This window comes from Schistocerca cancellata, chromosome 3 (genome assembly GCF_023864275.1).
Source record: "Schistocerca cancellata isolate TAMUIC-IGC-003103 chromosome 3, iqSchCanc2.1, whole genome shotgun sequence".
In the NCBI taxonomy this organism is placed as follows: Eukaryota; Metazoa; Arthropoda; class Insecta; order Orthoptera; family Acrididae; genus Schistocerca; species Schistocerca cancellata.
This window is the reverse complement of record NC_064628.1, coordinates 936,971,023-936,992,812: the sequence shown is the minus strand read 5'-3', so window position 1 is coordinate 936,992,812 and position 21,790 is coordinate 936,971,023. Positions and strand designations below refer to the sequence as shown.

Here is a 21,790-nt window from a genome sequence, read left to right as displayed (position 1 = left end):
AGATAAACATGCCACGATAAGACCACGAGACATATTGCTGACACTCGCCTACTTCGTTAGAGCGACAAGTCAAATAATTTGATGGTGTGTGTACCGAAGGTCTTACACTATGCACACCACAAGAGTCTTTATTAAATCCAGTTACACTCAGCTGCCTTCTCAACTTTATTTGTTAACCAATCAATTGTAGGTTCACATAAATTAATCTCTCATATTGCAAATAAATTTCAAAAATGTAATGAGTGACACAGATGTACTTACAAATAACTAAACATTATTTGCACTTTTTGGATTGGGTTAGTAATACTCGTAAAGATTCACAATACGTACTACTGTCTAACTGTGGTTGAAGCTAAACCAGTTTGTAGTTATGCTGCTCTACAAAGAGATTTTGCGAGTATGCATGTTCTGCCATTCATGCACCTGTCACTTGCCCACACATGCCAGAAGACTATGTTGTCTTGACCATAGGTAGTGCAGACAGGCATTCACACACAGAGTAGCACGGTGTGATGCACAAATATGTTAGAAAGGTAATCAGAGACAGAGCACAAGTCAGGATTACTGGAAATGTGGTAAAGGAAACAGACAATGTCCTCTCCATAGGAAGCATACCCGTATTTGGCTTAAGTGATGTAAGAAAAGCACAGAAAATTCAAATCTCAATGGCCTGATAGGGTTTTCAACCACAGTTCTTCGAACGAGTCTCTTGAGTCATAACACTGTGCCAAGTTTCTCGGTCCCTCTTCCCTGGCCCTCTTCAAATGGTTCTGCCATTGCATCCTCAGGATCCCTCACTCCAGCTTCTATACCTAGATCAGAATAACAAAGCGGTCGTCAGTTTGGGCTCAAAAGGGAGGATGTTAGCTGTTTGCTGTTAGGTGCAAGTGCCCTTGCAACAGCAGTTGTACATTCAATCCTGAGTACGTTCATATGTTCCTTGTGTACCTGCGATAATGTTAAGTTTGCTTTGCAGGATCTTAATAGTGGGCTCAGTTTCCAATGCAGTTTCACAGTTAGCTTCACGAACTCCATTAAGAAAACATGTCAGACTGAGAAACATAGTGTATAGGAACAACTCTCAACAATTCATACAGTCAGAAGTTGTTGTCCACAGCTGATCGGTAACTGGCAGCTGAAGTAGAAGAAAGATTGACAACTGTGTTCAGGACATAAGGTGTGAAATCATTGGTTGCTGCTACGCTAGATATCCTATAATCAACTAGCACTTAGTTATGGACCCGGGTGTAAGTCGCGAATGCCTGACATTGACCCAAACAATATTATCCAATGCTATGTCCACCACAGAAATCTGGATTTCAATGCATTAAAATGTTTTGTCTTCAAATAAAGTAGTTATTGAAGCGTGTATCATTCAGCGCTGCACACAATGAAAATTTACTGCCTGCGTAAAGCCAAGTGTTTTGAAGTGACACAGTTTAGAAAGTGTGTAACAACTGCGGTTTTGCTTATTTACAAAGCTGTTGCAGTCATTAACAAAGTGAGCTCCAGGAAATAAGGGCTAACCGTTCTCCTTTTTGCTCAGTGTACTGTCTCAGCAAATACACATTCATGTGTTTGGCTTGCAGCATCGTACATTAAACATGATTTGCCATGGAATAAAAGTGAATAAATATCAGAAACTAAACAAACCTGATTTCAGCCAAAACAAAGCGAAATGACAGCACTAGTTGCAAGTTTAATGAGCTCGAGTGTTCGTTTTGCAGTGTGGCAATGTGGCTCTCTCTACCTGCTCTAGTGCCATACTGTAGTGGCAGTTTTCATTTGGTCGCTATTTCTTAACAGGATGGTGGAATTGACAGGCGTAAAGGTAATTTCTGAAGAACACCAAGGGAATTTTACGTGATCATCACTGTTCACAAGACACGCATGTAGTACATAACGCCGCCGACTCTGTGAGGCATTTTTGCAGACGATGCTGTTGGGTCATTCCACATCAAACCATGCAGGTCATAACACTCATCATCTCAGATCTTCATGTAACTTTGCACATTTGCTTAAACTTATAATGTAAGAACTCGTGCAAAGTCTTTTTGCTCTCAGACTAAAACTTGTTTATATATCGAATTTCAAATGTAGTGATATTCTGATAACTGGGCTCTGCAAGAATGTCAGTGTAAAATGGTACTTATGTTCATAAATGCCCATAACTGTGGAGCTTCTGAAGCTTTTGATTTGGAATTTTTTTCATATGTTAAGAGAAGCACATACTTAACAGGCATGTAATTATGTAAGCAGTAATGACATGAATATAATAGGAAGAAACATTCTACATGGGAAAAATATATTAAAAAAAAGATGCTGTGACTTACCAAACGGGAAAGTGCTGATAGACACAATAAAAAACACACACACAAATGTCAAGCTTTCGCAACCCACTGTTGCTTCATGAGGAAAGAGGGAAGGAGAGGGAAAGACGAAAGGATGTGGGTTCTAAGAGAGAGGGTAAGGAGTCATTCCAATCCCGGGAGCAAAAGACTTGCCTTAGGGGGGAAAAGGGGACAGGTATACACTCGCGTGCGCGCGCACACACACATCCGCACATATACAGACACAAGCAGACATCTTGGCATATTCTCTCTTCCAGTTACCCACCAGGCCTCAACCTCCGCTAATTTCAAGTTGCCGTTCATACGTCACCTGTCATTCAACAACATCTTTGTCTCTGTACTTCCGCCTCGATTGACATCTCTGCCCAACCTCTTTGCATTTACTTGTGTCTGGATATGTGTGTGTGTGCGAGTGTATACCTGTCCCTTTTTCCCCCTAAGGTAAGTCTTTCCGCTCCCGGGATTGGAATGACTCCTTACCCTCTAGCTTAAAACCCACATCCTTTCATCTTTCCCTCTCCTTCCCTCTTTCCTGATGAAGCAACCGTGGGTTGCGAAAGCTTGCTATTTGTGTGTTTTGTATTGTGTCTGTCTACCAGCGCTTTCCCGTTTGGTAAGTCACAGCATCTTTTTTTAATATATTTATGCAGTAAAGGTTACAAAGTACAATACAAAAATTTAATACTTGTCACTTTCGTATCTCCAGAAAAAATGCACACATATTGAAAAATGCTTGTCACATTTCTCCAACCTGATAGTAACTTATAATTGGTCTTAAATAATTCCCAAGACAGTACACATTGTAATAAAATTATTAGTGGGTTTTCTATGAATGGCCACAGTTTTTTTTCCATCACAACACTAAATATTGATTTCAGATTTATTTAAGTAAGATTATACATACCTTATACCCACATGCTTCATGTAGTTTGAGGAGGGAGGGGGGGGGGGGGGGTCAATGGAAATTTTTTAAAATGTAAATGCTGCAACTGAAGTTTGTCATTTGGATTGCATTACTTCAGACAAAAATAATGACAATAATGATAATAACAGAAAATATCTTATTTACAACATATCGCTGTCATATTTCCCAAATGTCATGGAAGGATCGTATTTTTATTGGAAAAAAAATCAATAACTATTCTTGACTTATGAGAATATAGAAAATCAATTTAAGCTGTTTCGGTCCAAACAATGAGTTTTACATGTTTAAAACACTTTCTGGCAGCTGATATAAGATTTATATTTATTGAAACTCTGATATTATTTGAAGAAGGAAAAAAAAAGAAAAGAAAAGAAAAATGAAGCAGCACCCTGTTTTTTGATAGATATTGTAGGGTAATTTAACATATATCACATCATTGTCCAGAAGATCATTCAAATCGAATTATGTAAACTGACAAGGCTGCCTCATGAAAACAAAGAGCCAAAAGTTGTAAATGTAATTGAAATAATTTCATTATGCAGGTTAACTTTGTTCAGGGTGTCAAATTAGCATCTTTAAACACCAAATATTGTAGCCACTCTGATGTTAATTTAAAATGTACATGTTAAGCAGTGAAGATCCGTGAAACTGTCAAAGAAACTTTTTAAGAGCATCTCTCTTTTTAATGCACTGTGAAAAATTGTATTCTGTTAACTTCATATCTTTTTCATTAAAGTGATACATTCTGCCTAATAATATTGATTTAGGTACACCAACAGCACACAAAATGTTTTCCTAAGGCACATAACAAGAGTCTTCCTTCTCAGGCCAAAAGAATGACACTGCTGGTCCATGTGCGTGGAGAAAAAGTAGTTAAACATCTCTTTCTTCATCACAGACATTTCTGATGAAGCAAAGTACGACCTGTCGTAATGTACAGCTGCTACAAAAGAATTTTCTTGAGGACGAGTGCGTATCTGTTGGGGCATTTTCACTTAATGGAAAAAATCAAGGAAGGCTTTTCAGAAGAAGTTACTCTTCTAATCTCTCAAGAATCACAAGAAAATGATTTGTAATGGTGAAAATTCCTGGTACCAGGTGTTGTGCGGGTTGTCGAAAATCTCTTCTCGAGGTTCTTGCATAGGAAATCTACATTGACTTTCTCTATGAATCGTTAAAAACATTTGTCAAAATTAGTTTTGCAGAAATCGTAAACACCAGATGCAGTTGTTATTCCGCATCATCCGCTACTTGAAGATTAGATCTTCTCAATATATGCTTTATAGTTCCTCCCAAACCATTGCTCACAGTTTTACTGTGGCTTGTAGCGAGAAAGGACTGTGTGAGCACAAAAACGACTTTTCTATTGACGCTGAGAAAATTTTTAAAGCTTCTTCTGTTCTTAGGTTGAACAGCACATTCATCATTGAAATAACAAACTTTCTTCACATGTGGGTAATACTCTGCCAGCCACTTAACCGTTTCTTGCTGGACAGTATTTACAAATCCTCCATCATGTTCCATATCATCACTTACAAAGCAGTGGTTCACTATTACCAATTTACTTTTTTCATTTACCACATACACACACAAGGGTGTATTGTACAGCTGCTTCTTGTTCAGTGGTAACTCTGAATTTCATTCTGAATTACAAAACTGTGATTTTCAGCAAAGTCCATTAACAGAATTGCTTTTTCTGGGGTTAGATTTTCCTTCAATTTCTCAATGATTTTGACTGACACTAAGATTTAAATGAGTGTGGTAAGTTCTTTGTTTCCTCAATGTGTTCCACATCCAAAAGTAGTTTCACACTTCGGTGAATGAGTGCTGGCAGTACCAGCTAAAATACACCACTTTGATCTTAGCAAACTAAATTTAGAAAGACCAATGCTCATGTTCAGATTCTCCCACTTAAAATGAGAGTACAGTTCTCTTAAGTTGCAAAGGATGAATCTTTTTTGTGTATACACATTCTTCTGAATGCTAATTTTTGTCTTTTGCTCCTGGTAACATTCGAGTGTATTCATCATTTTGGTAGAAATCAGTGACTATCTTTACCACTTCATCAGCAATCTTTCCCCCTTTGAAAACAGAAATGGGCATTTATCAATTCTTAAACCACAGTTTCCTTGCTTGTCGAACCACATACTCACTAACATTGAATTCTGACATTGTTTTCTTTTGACCAAGAGGACGGAACTAATATTAAAATTTGTTTTCTTTTGACCAAGAGGGCGGAACTAATATTAAAATTTGATTTTTTTTTTTTTTTTCAGGTACTCTTATGCTAGCCACTTTTTTTTTCGTTAACAATATCATGGTATCAAAATCTTTGGCTTTCTTAAAAATTTCACAATCAAATTTTTCTTCTCTATGGTAAGATTCTTCAATACTGCAGTCTAATGCCCAGCATACTTTTCTTTCCAAAACATGTTTCACTTTTTCTAGGTTCATTTTGCCATATGAAGCCTCGCTGTGATTTGGAATGGTGTGAAATTTTAAGGGAGAGCACTGCAAATCATGTCAAGTTTTAGTTTTATTTGCATACTTTGATGTATTAGTACTGGTTAGTGAAATGTCACCTCCGGGTCACCTGCATCACTTTCATTTCAATCACTGATGTCAGTTTTTTGTTCACAAATCTTGCACTGTTTTCGGTCTGGTTTCACAGTGTTTCTTCTAACACTTGATGGTTTAGATAAAGACAAGCAAACTGATTTCAAAGATTTTTTAACTGTTTGTATGTGTTTTTTGAAAGGATCGCAAGAAGTTATTTGAAGACTTTCAAAAACTTTTAAGTAATAGTATGTTTGATTTCCATATATTGTAGCACTTTCTTGATCTTGTAGAAAGCGTACATTGTATCACAGCAGTATAAAACCTCGTTTGTCGTCACTCAGCTCTGCTATTTTTGTAGAGTTTTTACTAAGGTCTAGGTTGTAAACTGACACAGTGGTTTCAGTAATTTTCCAACATTGCATGAATTCACATTTTCTATTGCATTTAACTGAGCACTAATCCACTTAAAACATCTTTTATAAAAGTGGAATGATAAAGCCACACCACAAACAGATATGAGATGTCTCATAGAAGAACAAAGATCAACTGATGCCGAATACACTACCGTATTTACTCGAATCTAAGCCGCACTCGAATCTAAGCCGCACCTGAAAAATGAGACTCGAAATCAAGGAAAAAAAATTTCCCGAATATAAGCCTCACCTCAAGTTTGAGACTCGAAATTCAAGAGGTGAGAAAAGTTTTAGGCCACACCTCCAAATCGAAACAAAGTTGGTCCATTGTAATATGAGACACAATTTAGGTCGAATAAATGACGATACAGCTACAGTAGTTTGGTTCGAGTCGTAAGCTTAGCAGTTAAGCTGCACCAGGTAGCCATTGCTAGGCGTCAGTCGCTCCATCCGTATTTATACGGGTACCCTTCTTTTTTCACGTGCTTCGTCTGGTTTGAATTGATTGCTTATTTTTCTTTGATCTGATAAGTACCGTTCTCTTTGTTATAGGTGTTTACGTCACTCTAAGCTGAAAATGCATTACTGTACTGTCATGCATTGTTTGTCGCATTCTGATAATGAGTGTTTACGACCTGCCACCGTTCATGGCATGGCTTGCTTTTGTGCGCGCTACCGCCGCTTAGGCGCTTACAATTAAAGAAAAAAAAAAAAAAAAAAAAAAAAGGAATCGTCTCATTATCGAAACAATGACAAGAGACTGCTATTTGTTGTTACTTACACTGCTGCTTTCTTTGGTAATGGTCAACAAGAACCAAATAATAGGCTGCGTATGATAGAAGATGTTCTGAACGAGAGTTTAGCAAAAAATTTTCTCAGTTTGAAAATCTTTGCAGACGCTTCTTTAGTACATTATATTCTGCACAGAAATTAGTCATCTTAGATTTAAAAATCTAGTCAATTGCCGTGCTTCAATTCTGACTATATCACTATTAGGCATAAGAATAATACGAATAAAAACATTACATGATATGTAATATGTATATTCTTCCGCGTTTGTTAGGCAGACAGGATTTAAATGAGATAGCAGCAAATACGAAAGAATGCATGGTAAAATGTTTATATTCGTATTATTCTTATGGTGAAGAGAATACTGCGTGTGATTCACAATTCATAAAAGTTCCTATTAGCAACCATCTCTTCTGACAGGTAGGAAAAAATTCAGAACGTAGGGTTGGCCATATTGACAAACATCCCAAACAGTCTTGCCAGTCGGATTTTCGTAGTACATAGAAATGCTGCTACAGTCGAAGATGAACAATACGGAATTTGTATTTACTTCGTTGGATAATGTACGAAAATGCAGTTGTTCGAAACTCGGGGCGGAGAAAAAAGCTCGTCTTCCACCTTTTTTTTAATTCTTTTTACTGATGCAGAAGTTTTGGCGCCAGTATTTATCTTTGTGCCTGCAAAGCATGCTCGTGTAGTGCTACACATATTCGAAGGCAGAAGTTAGTTGTGGCGGCACCTACCAACATTTTTCAGAACTTCCACTTACTTTGCACTCGATTCTAAGCCGCAGGCGGTTTTTTGGATTACAGCAAACGGAAAAAAAGTGCGGCTTAGATTCGAGTAAATACGGTAATTGATGCACGCCAGCTATTCTCAACAATGAATTTCAGCAATTGTTTAATTGTTTTCATGCTTATAAAGGTTTCAAATAAGCTACTGCAATCTAAGAACACTTTTTATATTACTGTGAGCAGGTGATTGGCTAAACACATAACTCAAATATATTATAATCTTTAAAAAAATTACTGAATTAGTCAAATGAAAGGAAATAAATTTTCACACTTACAGTTAACATGCTGCTTAGAATGAGTTATACTTAAAGGTGCTTATTTGATACCCTTGCATCTGAGGCAGTGAGGCAGCAAGTGGATGAACTTACTTAAAATGGCCTTTTCCATTGCAGCAAAAAGTATTTTGATTTCAGGTGTGTGTGTCAATTAGCAGAAGACCCATTGAAATTTTTATTTTATTAGAAAGCTTATAATCTAGAGGATTATTTAAGACTACAATCAGGTTCCCAGCAGGTTAGAGAAATGTGATATAAGCATTTCTCCACATCCTCGCAATTTCTCTGAAATCGATAATCGACATACATTGATATTTTTTAAAAAATTTCTTTCTAACTTCACTGCTTCAGTAACTGGGTATCTGTTAACTTCTTACTTAACTTCTGAAAAAAAATTCAAATCAAAAGTTTCATAAACACCTCAGTTATGGGCATTTATGTAGATAAGTACCATTTTGCATTGGCATTCTTGCAGAGTCCAGTTATCAGAATATAACTACATTTAAAATTCGATATAAAATAAAGTTGTGGTCTGAGACCAAAAAGATTTTGCAGAAGTTCCTGTGTTATAAGTGTAAGCAAATGTGCAAATTTTTGTGAAAATCTGAGATAGATGGTTACAAGTCTTTGGATTATTGCGTGTTTTGATGTGGAATGACCCTGTTGCCTCTAGGAATCTTGCAATGCCAGAAGTCTCTAGTGAAGTGCAGGAGCATCTGTGGGGGGACCTACAATTGGTCTGGGAACAGTAGTTGACTCTGAATGTAAATAAATGTGACTAATGTCAATACAAGAACAGCTCCTTTGTTGTTTGAATATTTTACTTGAGAACACTATGGAAAATGGCGAAACAGCTGTAAAGTAGCTAGTATTAACCGTCCGGAGCGATTTAAAGTGGTAGGACCACATGAAACCAGTTGTGAGAGAGTCAGATGTCAGACTGAAATGCATTGGAAGAAACTTAAGAATGTGCACTTAATCCAGGAAAGAAGTGCTTACAAAACACTTCTTCGAACTATTGTCAAGTATTGTTCATCAGTCTGGGACCCTCAGCAAGTATCGTTTAGTAAGCATGAGAGTGCCACCGGAGTTCGTCAAGCATGTCTGCAACAGACACAGAGAGACGAGGTGCATATCACTGAAACCATTACTGTTGTAATTCTGGAAGAAAAGTCAGGCACTATATTACGCCATCCCGCATACGCCGTACAAATGGCCACAACAAGAAAACTTGAGAAATTACAGCTTTGCACAGGTTTATTGAGAGTTGCTCTTCCTGCACACCATTTGCGAAGGTAACACGAAAGGACAAAATTATAGTTGTGCTGGAGATATTTTCCACCACACACCACTAAGCAGCTTACGGAATGTGGTTGTAGAAGTATGGCCTTGGCCTACGGGTCCCAGAGGATTGAATCAGATCTTTGGCTCCTCCTGCTGGATAATAGCCACCTCTGCACCTTTCCAGGCATTGTGTTCTCCAGCTACATGCACATTGCTCTTCAATGCCCTATAATTCTATCTACCTACATGTCCTTATGTTGCATCTCGATTCGTCTATCTGCCATCCATTCATCTGGCTACATGTCCCACTGACCTTTATTCCATTTTCATTACAGTTTTAAATTAATTTTCCTCTCCTAGTCTGTTCACTTGTGAGTTTTCAGGTCTTAAATGATTTTTGCATTACGGAGGTGATATTCAACTGCCCTGAGTTAAAAGAGGCAACGAATAATGATTGTCAGCTTTCCTTTTTGAGAAACATTGGAATCCCAGTTTTCAAAACTAATTTGCTCACCAAAAGCTCAGCAACTTGACTCTAAGATTTTCTTATCTTTCTGTGTGATGTGTTAGTTACGTGAAACTTGATGAGAATGTAATTATCTGCTTTCTCATGTCTGACATGGGGAGGCCACAACATTGGGATCATGGATTTACTTCAAACTTTCTACACCTTTAGAAGGCCATTAAAACAACACAATTTGCAACTAGTAAGGTGCATTACTCTGACAATCCCGAGAAAATCGCAAGAGCAGTTTTACGTGCCTGTTTTGTAACTGACGTAGCTGCGCATACGTGCCAGACGTTAATGCTCATGATAATCAAGTGGTTAGTGTTTGAGCTTCTTCATTTACTTGTCAATAGTTATAGTTTGTTGTAATAATTAAATTTAACTAAATTTAGTAAGTAGTCAAATAACATGAAACTTGCTAAAACTTCTTACAAATACACATGGTTCCTTTATTATTGTTGTTGTTGTTGTTATTATTATTATTATTATTAGTAGTAGTAGTAGTAGTAGTAGTAGTGGGAGTTGAACTGTTTGCTACATAACACATTCGTCTTGCGAAGCTCAAACCCTAACCACGTGACCACCGCGAACCAGAACATTCAGCATCGAGATGCCCTTAATCAGATTCTGTTCTCAGTTAAATTATATTGGCTCTGACTGGGCTAATTGTGATTGATATGGGGCCTAAACTACAGAAGAAGTTAATCATAGTTTCACTGTTGTTTTGAATCTCCCAACATTAGTGCTGGTTTTTTGCAGTGGAAATGACAAGAATTATTCAAGCTTTATTAATTGATGGGGAGAAACTGGTAAAGTCGTTGGTAAGAAAGTGTCCAATCATTGGCCTGCTTGTGCAGAAGCAGGTGTTGTGACTCGCCGATCATTCAAAGCGCCGCCGCGCAATTACGCGCGTCCGCTACGTGCGGCGCTGTCTGCCAGCCATGCAGCAGCTGCGCCACCTAAGCGGCCAGCCGAGCAGCGGCCGCTAGACTGGGACTCAGTGCTCATTCGAATGCTAACGTGTACGCATGTCTTGCTTGTCAACTTACTCTGCGACTTATATGTGTTGTGTCGTTCTGAAATATATGTGTTAAACTTGACGAGGTAGTGGATTTTTCCTTTTCACCGTTGACCCACAGGATTCCATGGCTACTGTCGAGCAACTACTGCAAAATCTCCTTGAACGGCAAATGCTTCTAACAGCGGCGATTCGCGACTTCGTCGTGGCGTCAAATGCGGGGCGTTTCTCGTCGTTGGCTACCGTATTTACTCGAATCTAAGCCACACTTTTTTTCCAGTTTTCGTAATCCAAAAAACCGCCTGCGGCTTAGAATCGAGTGCAAAGCAAGCGGAAGTTATGAAAAATGTTGGTATGTGCCGCCACAACTAACTTCTGCCGTCGAATATATGTAGCGCTACGCAGGCATGCTTTGTAGGCACAAAGATAAATACTGGTGCCAAAACGTCTGCATCAGTAAATAAATTTAAAAAAAAAAAAATAGTGGAAGATGAGCTTTTTTTCTCCGCTGCGAGTTTCGACCACTGCATTTTCATACATTATCCAACGAAGTAAATACAAATTCCGTATTGTTCATCTTCGAATGTAGCACAATTTCAGTGTACCACGAAAATCTGACTGGCAAGACTGTTTGGAATGTTTGTCGATATGGCCAACTCTACGTTCTGAATTTTTTCCTATCTGTGAGAAGAGATGGTTGCGAATAGGAACCTGATGAAATTTGAATCACATACAGTATTCTCTTCACCATAAGAATAATACGAATATAAACATTTTGGCATGTATTCTTTCGTGTTTGCTGCTATCTCATTTAAATCCTGTCTGCCTAATAAACTACGAAACTAGAGTGAGACAACAGTAAACGCGGAAGAATATACGTATCGTGTCATGTTTATATTCGTATTATTCTTATGCCTAATATTGATATAGTCAGAAATGAAGCACGGCAAGTGACTAGATTTTTAAATCTACGATGACTCTAATTTCTGTGCAGAATTTGATGTAATAAAGAAGCGGGCGCAAAGATTTTCAAACGGAGAAAAATTTTCGCCTAACTCTCGTTCAGAACATGTTCTATCATACGCAGTCTATTATTTGATTCTTGTTGATCATTATCAAAGAAAGCAGCAGTGTAAGTAACAACAAATAGCAGTCTCTTGCCATTGTTTCGCTAATGAGACGATTCCTCCTTCTTCTTTTTTTTTTTTAATTGTACGCAGCGCACAAAAGCAAGCCATGCTGCGGACCGCGACAGGCCGTAAACACGCACTGTCAGAATGCGACAAACAATGCATGACACAGTGCAGTAATGCATTTTCAGCTTAAGAGTGACACAAACACCTATAACATAGAAAACGGCACTTATGAGATCAAAGCAAAATAAGCAATCGATTCAAACCAGGCGAAGCACGTGAAAAAGGAAGGGCACCCGTATAAATACGGACTGGGCGCCTGACGCATAGCAATGGCTACGTGGTAAATCTTAACTGCTAAGCTTACAACTCGAACCAAACTACTGTAGCTGTATCGTCATTCATTCGACCTACATTGTGTCTCATATTACAATGGACCAACTTTGTTTCGATTTGGTGGTGCGGCCTAAAACTTTTCTCTCCCGTTGAATTTCGAGTCTCAAATTTCAGGTGCGGCTTAGATTCTGGAAATTTATTTATTTATTTATTTTTATTTTTTTTTTATTTTTCTTTTTCCCTTTATTTCGAGTCTCATTTTTCAGGTGCGGCTTAGATTCGAGTGCGGCTTAGATTCGAGTAAATACGGTATACCTCCTTTTCCTCCTTACGATGAGATGGCGGAAGATTGGTCTGAGTATGAAAAACGTCTTCGACAGCACTTCTTGGCATTTCATGTCACGGACGAACAACCATGTAAGTCTCCGTTCCTTTCCTGGATTTCACCTCAAATGTATCGGTTGGTGTCGCAATTGGCTCCTTTGAAGGATCCTGCGTCTTTGTCCTTTGCTGAAATGTGCTCACTTCTGTCTGTTTATTTTCAAAAGCAAACGCATGTGGTAGCCTCTTGTGTTGCCTTTTATTGTTGTCAAAAACAGCCACATCAATCCTATCGCGCTTGGGCTGCTGAACTTCACGGCCTCAGTCGAAAGTGTCAATTTGTTACTGACTTTCACAAAGAATCCTATGCCGATTCCATGGTACGGGATGCTATTATCCGGTCGGCGTCCGACAAAGAAGTTCGGCAACGTGACCTTCAGTTGGCGAATCCGACTCTAGATGAAGTTCTCTCCATTTCGCAGTCTTTTGAAATTTCTCGCGCCGCTAGGGCGCAAATAGAGGCGTGGGTGATGTCGGGGGAAATACAACCTCTGTGCGCTGTTGACGACGCATGCGGCGCGTCCCTGCTGGCCGACGTGGCCGCGGTGTGCTCCCACGCGCAGCCTCAGCCTAGCCGTAAACAACCCACTAAGAAACTGCAGCAAAACCCCCGGCAACTTCCTTCATGTCCGCGGTGTTTTACGAAACATTCACGCGAGGATTGTCCCCAACGTTGGGCTGTGTGTCACAATTGCAAAAAGAAAGGTCATGTGTCTTCCGTTTGCAAATCCGACCGCATACATGTCGTCCATGAACATGACGCTGATTCTGTTTCTGTGTTGTCTGTCAATTGCACTTCTTCCCTTTCAGGGAAGTTATTTCTCACTGTCCAAATCCTTGGTCGAGATGTTCGCATGCAAGTGGATACCGGTTCTGCTGCCACTATAATTAATTCTCAGACGTATCTTCAGTTGGGTTCTCCACTCCTGTCACCTGATTTCTCTCTTGGGACAGTTTAGTGCTGAGGTATCTTACAAATCCGTCATTCGCACTGTTCCCATATTTGTGGTCGACCAGAGCAATGCAGAAAATCTTTTTGGTTTCAATGCCTTTCGTGTTTTTGGGTTCTCCATAGATGACTGTCATTATTGTCTCTGATGCTATTCCTTATGCTCAACTGGATTCCTTGTCGATGACATTTTCGTCCCTTTTTTCTCCTGGGTTAGGCCGTGCAAACGACTATGAAGCTCATATCACGCTCAAACCCACTGCTCGGCCTAAGTTTTTTCGGGCTCGGCCCATTCCTGTGGCCCTTCATGATCGGGTAAAACGGGAGTTGGATCGTCTCACTACTTCAGGGGTCTTGCTTCCTGTTACTTCCAGTGAGTGGTCCTCTCCTGTCGTTGTCGTTGCTAAGCCAAATGGTGATATTCGCCTCTGTGGCGATTTCAAAGCCACTGTAAATGCTCAGTGCCTCATCGACACTTACCCTATGCCCCGTCCTGAAGAACTGTTCACTAAACTTGCTGGAGACCAGTATTTTTCTAAAATTGACCTGTCAGAAGCTTATCATCAACTTCCTCTCGACGCTGCTTCCCGGCAGTTTCTGGTCCTTAACACGCCTTTCAGCCTCTATCAATACCAACGCTTGCCATTCGAGGTTGCTAGCGCCCCTGCTGTCTTTCAGCGATTCTTGGAACAATTATTGCTCCCTGTCCCTGGGTGTATCAATTACATGGACGACATTGTTGTCACTGGCTCCACCACCGAAGAACATCTCAAAATCTCTGCGCACTTTTTCATGTCTTACAGACTGCCGGTCTTAAGTGTAATCTTCAGAAATCACAATTTTTTCAGGCATCTATCACGTACTTGGGGTTTCAACTCTCTCGGGATGGTATTCGTCCGCTTCAGCAAACTGTCGCTGCAATCGATGCCCTTCCTCGCCCTACATCTGTTAAAGAACTGCAGGCTTTCTTGGGGAAAATAGCATACTATCACAAGTTTTTACCGTCTGCGGCTTCGGTGGCTCAGCCGTTGCATCGCCTGTTGCATAAAAACGTGCCTTTTCACTGGTCCGCGTCATGCGAAGCGGCTTTCCAGAAATTGAAGACTATGCTGAAACAGGCCCCGTGCCTGGCTACTTATCGACCTGGCCAACGTCTTGTTCTTGCCACAGCCGCCTCTCAGTATGGGGTCAGTGCAGTCCTTGTGCACCATTTTTCTGACCATTGCTTACGCCTCCAAAACGCTCATGGATGCCCAACAAAAGTATTCTCAAATTGAGAAAGAAGCTTTGGCCATTATTTATGCTCTTCATAAGTTTGGTGTTTTTCTCTATGGCTCAAAATTTCATCTTGTTACGGATCACAAACCACTTGTTTCCTTGTTTCATCCATCAACGTCACTTCCCGACAAGGCTGCACACTGCCTCCAGCGTTGGGCTCTTTACTTGTCTCGTTTCAATTACGAGATTCATTTCCGGCCAACGGCTCAACATGCGAATGCTGATGCTCTGTCTCGCCTTCCCATGGGTCCTGATCAGGCATTCGACAGGGACGAACTTTTGTGTTTCCATCTGGATGTTGCCGAGCAGCGGGTTGTGGACAGGCTGGCAGCTGCTACGGGTTCTGACCCTACCCTCTCCCAGGTTTTACGCTGTATTCAGAAGAGTTGGCCAGATCGCCCGTCCGCTAAGACTTCTGATCCGTTGCGGAACTACTACGCATTGCGCTACCGCCTCACGGCTAGGGATGGTGTTATCCTCCTCTCCACTGACAATGCTTCGCCGCGTGTTGTGGTACCTGCGTCTTTGCGTGCTTCAGTCTTGCGCCTCCTTCACCAAGGGCACTGGGGTGTGTCTCGCACAAAATCTCTCGCGCGCTGTCATGTGTACTGGCCTGGCATCGTGGCATCGACTCTGAAATAGCACACATGGTCGCTGCCTGCGGCCCTTGTGCGTCACAGGCCGCTGCCCCGAAGTCATCTTTGTCACTGTGGCCTTCACCTGAGAAGCCCTGGGAGCGCATTCATGCTGACTTTGCGGGACCCTTTTTAGGTACTTATTGGCTCCTCGTAATTGACACCTACTCTAACTTTCCTTTCATTGTCCATTGCACGTCGCCTACCACCGCGGCAACCACCAGTGCTCTCGCCCGCATTTTTTCTTTGGAAGGCCTCCCCTCTACTCTTGTTACTGATAATGGTCCGCAATTTGCCTCTTCCGAATTTGTGGATTTTTGTGCTTGTCACGGCGTTATGCATGTCACGGCCCCGCCGTTCCATCCACAATCCAACAGTGAGGCTGAACGACTGGTCCGCACATTTAAGGCTCAGATGCGGAAACTTCTGACTTCTTCTGCTGCTGATGATGCGCTTCTCCAGTTTCTGGCATCTTACCGTTTCACCCCCATGGGCGACCACAGCCTGGCTGAGCTCTTACATGGCCGACAGCCCCGCACACTACTTCATCTTCTGCGGCCTTCCACCTCACGGCCACGGGTGCCTTCACTTGGCCGGTTCATCGCCGCCGACCTCGTCTGGGTACAGGGATATGGCAGGCGGCCAAAATGGAGCCCGGTCCGCATCTTAAGACACTGTGGCAGACGCCTGTATGAAATCCAGACGGACACGGGTGTTGCAGTGCGTCATTCGGACCAGCTTCGGCCTCGTGTACCAGCAACGCCTGTTCCGAATGCCACTACACCACCTTTGGCTCTACCTGACGCTCAGGATCTTGGCACCTCTCAATACCCACAACGCAGCCCTCTCACCGTCATCGCGATGCCAGCACAAGAACGGACGCCACCAGGAGACGTGCCCATGCAGGAACCGGATGACCATCCTCTGTCAGAGCAAATCTACTCGCCTCCTCCTCCAACGGACACCGACACATCGCCCATGTCTTCTGTCATATCAACTGGACTTGCTGCAACGGGCAGATTGGTGCATGGGGCCCCAGAAGATTCGACCCCTACGTCTCCTGTCATCTCGACCCGTTATCATTGGGGACACTTCCATCCATACGGGAAGCCGCCTTCTCGAGACTTTACGGCGAGTCAAACAACACCTATGGACGTTAGCCATCTCCAGGGCATCTCCATCAAGACCAGTGCAACAATTTCAGAGAGGGGAAAGGTGTTGTGACTCGCCGATCATCCAAAGCGCCGCCGCGCAATTACGCGCGTCCTCTACGTGCGGCGCTGTCTGCAAGCCATGCAGCAGCTGCGCCACCTAAGCAGCCAGCCGAGCAGCGGCCGCTAGACTGGGACTCAGTGCTCATTCGAATGCTAAAATGTACGCATGTCTTGCTTGTCAACTTACTCTGTGACTTATATGTATTGTGTCGTTCTGAAATATGTGTGTTAAACTTGACGTTATAACAACAAGAAATCAGATTGTTCGGGTATTTTAAATCTAAACTGCCAGATCATAGTGTGTTGCCACTGTATCAGCTCATTTGTAATGCAATTTCTGTGGTACAATAAGGTTTGTATTTTAGATTTACTGAAAACAAGAATCACAAAACAGAATTATTTAATTGGATAGATAAAAAAAAATTACTCATCAAGGGGCCGCCGAACACAACACATAAAAGACTGTTGTAATTGGCAAGTGTTTGGAGCCAGTGGCTCCTCTTCCTTCCTCTTCAACCATTCTGCCTGAAGAAGGAGTGAAGGAAAAGGACTGGAGGGGTCTAGGAAAAGGGGTAGATTTTGGGACAATTACCAGGAACCACGAGTCAGGGGAGACTTACACCGTACGAGACGAAAAGGAAAGCTGCCAATTACAACTGCCTGTCATGTGTATTTTGCCGCTGCTTGGTGAGTAGATTTTTTATCTATCTGATTAAGTGATGATGTCAATAATTGATTGTTTTCTTTGTTACAAAACAGAATTAGATACATTGAGTGTCAGTTTTGCAATGGTGGTACTCACCAGATAATGATGCATCAGATCCACCATAGAAAGCTTACACATGGGAATGCTGTATACAGGTTATTGTAGATGGCAAAATGTGGTTCAAAAATTACTATATGGTGGGACAACACCAAGTGGAACATCTTTTTAAGGTTTATTTACTCTGCCTTTTTAAGGCACTGAAAGGAGCCCTTTGCAGCAAGTTCACCTGTAATCTGAGGCATTGATTAGTTTGCATTGTGTGTGTCTGAATACTGTTCAATTAATATATTTCTTCGTGTTAGTTTATTATACCATAAGGCTTTAGCATAAGCAGTTAATGATAACTTTTGAAAGATGTAGTACCTTGTTACAAATAATATGCCATCTCATATTTAATTTTTTAAATTACATTTCATTTCATCTCACAGGTGACAGCAGTGTTCGTCGAGTCTTTTGGTACAGTGAGAGTTTCTTCTGGATGTGGAACAGGCGTAGCTTGCACTCACCTGAAGGTGCAACCCTCGACATTACCAGAAGGCTTGGATGTGGTGCCAGGGCTGTGGAAAGCTCTACACTGCACAGCTCTTTGCTAAGTCATTAGTCAAAAATTCACACACTGTGGCTAGTCTCTTATTGACTACTATTCTTGTTGTGACCATCCATATCTTTATCTTGAAGAGTCAGGAGTGTTCTGAAACAGGTTAAAGTAAATGTGCTTTTTCACGTATTTGCGGACTATTTACAGTAAAACAGGCATATTTCATGTGAGAAAGTTTTGACATTGACTAAGTTCTGACAGTAAATGAAAGGTATGTGGATGTAGATCTCCTCTTTCATGTCATGTTATAGCTAATGCCCAGTAATGATTTTAGAAGATGCTTGAGAAATATTTGATATTTTTAACATACATTAATTTTTTATGGACCAACATTTGTTTAATGAATGTTTCTATCAATTGAAATGTCTTTCACATGGTGAAAATGAACTTATCTAATCACCCAGATATGTTTTGACTTTGTTAACAAGGCATCATTAATGGCTGTCATGGTATGTTACATTATGTTGGTTACCAGATGTTGATTTAGGTTTAAAATATTTTACACACAAGTTTTGCCATAAAACGCAACGGTTACCCCCTTTCTGTTCTTTTGAATATTATTCATATGTTGGTTAAAATTTCTGTTTTTCACTAAATTCTTTGGCTATATTGGGATGTCCTAACTGATGCAAATTATATATCTGTTGTTCAAAATTGCCCACACCAAGAAACTTGAATTATTTGTGTTGTGTTGGTATTGACAGCATTGTGCCCTAGTGTGCAAGTGGTTTTATTGTGGCATTTTAGTGTGTAAAGAAAGTTTTAGCAGTAGTGTTAGCAAATGGACAGGCCTGAAGAGTTTTTAATATGCATGCTTAAAACTTGTCAGATCTTTAGAAATTAAAGTAAATCTTCAGAAAGATATTTTATCTGTTCAATTTTTTTTCCTTCTTTGGAGAGTTAAAACTTCAGGTACATATATAGGAAACAAATTGTTTATATCAAAAATCAAGTAAAAACAAAATTTTCACATGAATACTGCTAGATGTCTACTCTTTGCTGTGGTCTGAAGTGCAGCGAGGGAAAAAAGGCAGAATAAAGTTGCTACGTTAGAGCACCACACTGTGAACCCTGAAGACATTCTTTACGTGTAACTGACCTTTCTGTAGGGCATCTGAAGGGGCAGCTGGGAGGTTAACATAGGCGACTCCTCAGTGTTTTGCTCTATAGCCAGAGAGAAGCCTTTCACTTCCTGTTTCAAAGATTGTAGCCCTTGGTTTTAACCTTAATTCATCAGCAGGTGTAAAACATTGTTTGAAAAATCTGATATCTTTCTCAGTCTTGTTTTTGTGAACAGTGGCAACCCAGTAGTCCTTTCACTTGAATCCTGTGAAGCTCACTCAAAGGTCCAGCCAGTGAGAAATCATAAGCACACACTTGTGTGACTCATTCCATCTTCCCAGTACCCTACCAACTTTCCCCACTCAGGAATAGCAGGCATCATTGTAATTCCAGTTAGCATTGGACAAAGCCGAGATTCACTGGTAATCCAAGCCTTGATTTCTGATGTCAGCGGTGGCATCCTGTTTAATCCAGATACCTACTGCTCCCTTGCAGGAAAGCAGCTTTTAAAAGAACCTTCTATACTTATGGCACTGTGTCGTCAACTCTAGCTTCGTAACCCATTGATAATGGAACACAGAGCAACATGAATGAAATTTTCACTCTACAGCACAGTGTGCTCTGATAAGAAACTTCCTTGCAGATTAAAACTGTGTGTGAGACCAAGACTCGGGACCTTTGCCTTTCTGTGGACAAGTGAAGTTTGGAAGGTAGGAGATGAGTTACTGGTGGAATTGAAACTGTGAGGACGAATCGTGAGTCGTGTTGGTAGCTCAGATAGTTGGGACCTTTGCCTTTCACGGGCAAGTGCTCAAGTTCAAGTTTCGGTCCAGCACACAGTTTTAATCTGCCAGAAAGTTTCACAGAGCAACATTATGAAATTTGGGGCACACCCCTAGGTTGTTTGGGTAATAATACACATTTAAATGTGTTCAAGAAACTTTGGGATTTCTTACACCACTAGGTTTTTCAGTTGAGTTAAGCAAGATCTTACCATTGTATGCTCAGAGGTTTGTAGCAACTCAGTACTTGGAGTTGTAACAAAGTTTTCAGAATGGAAGGATGTGTCCCATAAGGTGTTTCATTTTGTAACATAAAATTTTTGCAGGCTTAATATAAGGTTACACACTTCGATCATTTCCATAAAAATATGATTTTTCAATGTTAATTGGGAAAACTAGAAACCACAAATTTAACATAATATTAAAACCAGTCACTTAATATTAATAGGTAGTATGTCAGGCAAAATGTGTTATATTAATAAACCTGGAATGATACAATCCCTTCTTTTGTTCACTTGGTGATGCTAGGCTACCCTCAACAAAAATTGTTTTCATTGTTTGTCCCTGATCGATGTATTAAACTTTTTTATCAGAGCAGTTCCTCTTTCTGCAGTTCCTCTGATACAGGGTACTTATAAATGGTGGAAAAATCTAAATTTTAATGACTTTATTAAATTCTATAGTCTTTCCAGATTACATTGATATATACATTATAGGGTTTCAAATGAAAAATGACCTATATATACCAAATTTTAAAGTTACGGTCATGTATGCTGCCACGTCCTCTTTATTTCTGTTAAAGAAACCAGTATTATTTCGAAAAAAACTTTGAACTTTCTGTTTCCTGTTATTATATGTATGATACAATGTATTTGTTGGTAACAGAGCTGGTTTCTAGTGTCTGTAAATGATCTTTGCTAGTATTTACTTTTGTTTCACTGAAACAGTGTTACTGAATTTTTATTGCCCAAGTGCTACATATACAGGGTGTTACAAAAAGGTACGGCCAAACTTTCAGGAAACATTCCTCACACACAAAGAAAGAAAATATGTTATGTGGACATGTGTCCAGAAACGCTTACTTTCCATGTTAGAGCTCATTTTAATACTTCTCTTCAAATCACATTAATCATGGAATGGAAACACACAGCAACAGAAAGTACCAGCGTGACTTCAAACACTTTGTTACAGGAAATGTTCAAAATGTCCTCCATTAGCGAGGATACATGCAGCCACCCTCCGTTGCATGGAATCCCTGATGTGCTGATGCAGCCCTGGAGAATGGCGTATTGTATCACAGCCGTCCACAATACGAGCACGAAGAGTCTGTACATTTGGTACCGGGGTTGCGTAGACAAGAGCTTTCAAATGCCCCCATAAATGAAAGTCAAGAGGGTTGAGGTCAGGAGAGCATGGAGGCCATGGAATTGGCCCGCCTCTACCAATCCACCGGTCACCGAATCTGTTGTTGAGAAGCGTACGAACACTTTGACTGAAATGTGCAGGAGCTCCATCGTGCATGAAGCACATGTTGTGTCGTACTTGTAAAGGCACATGTTCTAGCAGCACAGGTAGAGTATCCTGTATGAAATCATGATAATGTAATCCATTGAGCGTAGGTGAACATACTGACGAAACTAAAATGAACTCTAACATGGAAATTAAGCGTTTCCGGACACATGTCCGCATAACATCTTTTCTTTATTTGTGTGTGAGGAATGTTTCCAGAAAGTTTGGCCG

At 40.6% G+C, this 21,790-nt stretch overlaps 1 long non-coding RNA gene across 1 annotated transcript in view; it reads left to right on the top strand.

Annotated features, from left to right (window-relative positions):
- LOC126176007 (uncharacterized) overlaps positions 1–19,070 on the top strand; it is a 33,176-nt gene extending 14,106 nt beyond the window's left edge. Inside the window, exon 4 of the long non-coding RNA XR_007535634.1 lies at positions 18,037–19,070. This is a non-coding gene — a long non-coding RNA (uncharacterized LOC126176007). The remainder of the gene's footprint in view (positions 1–18,036) is intronic.
- The last annotated feature ends 2,720 nt before the right edge of the window (positions 19,071–21,790 follow it).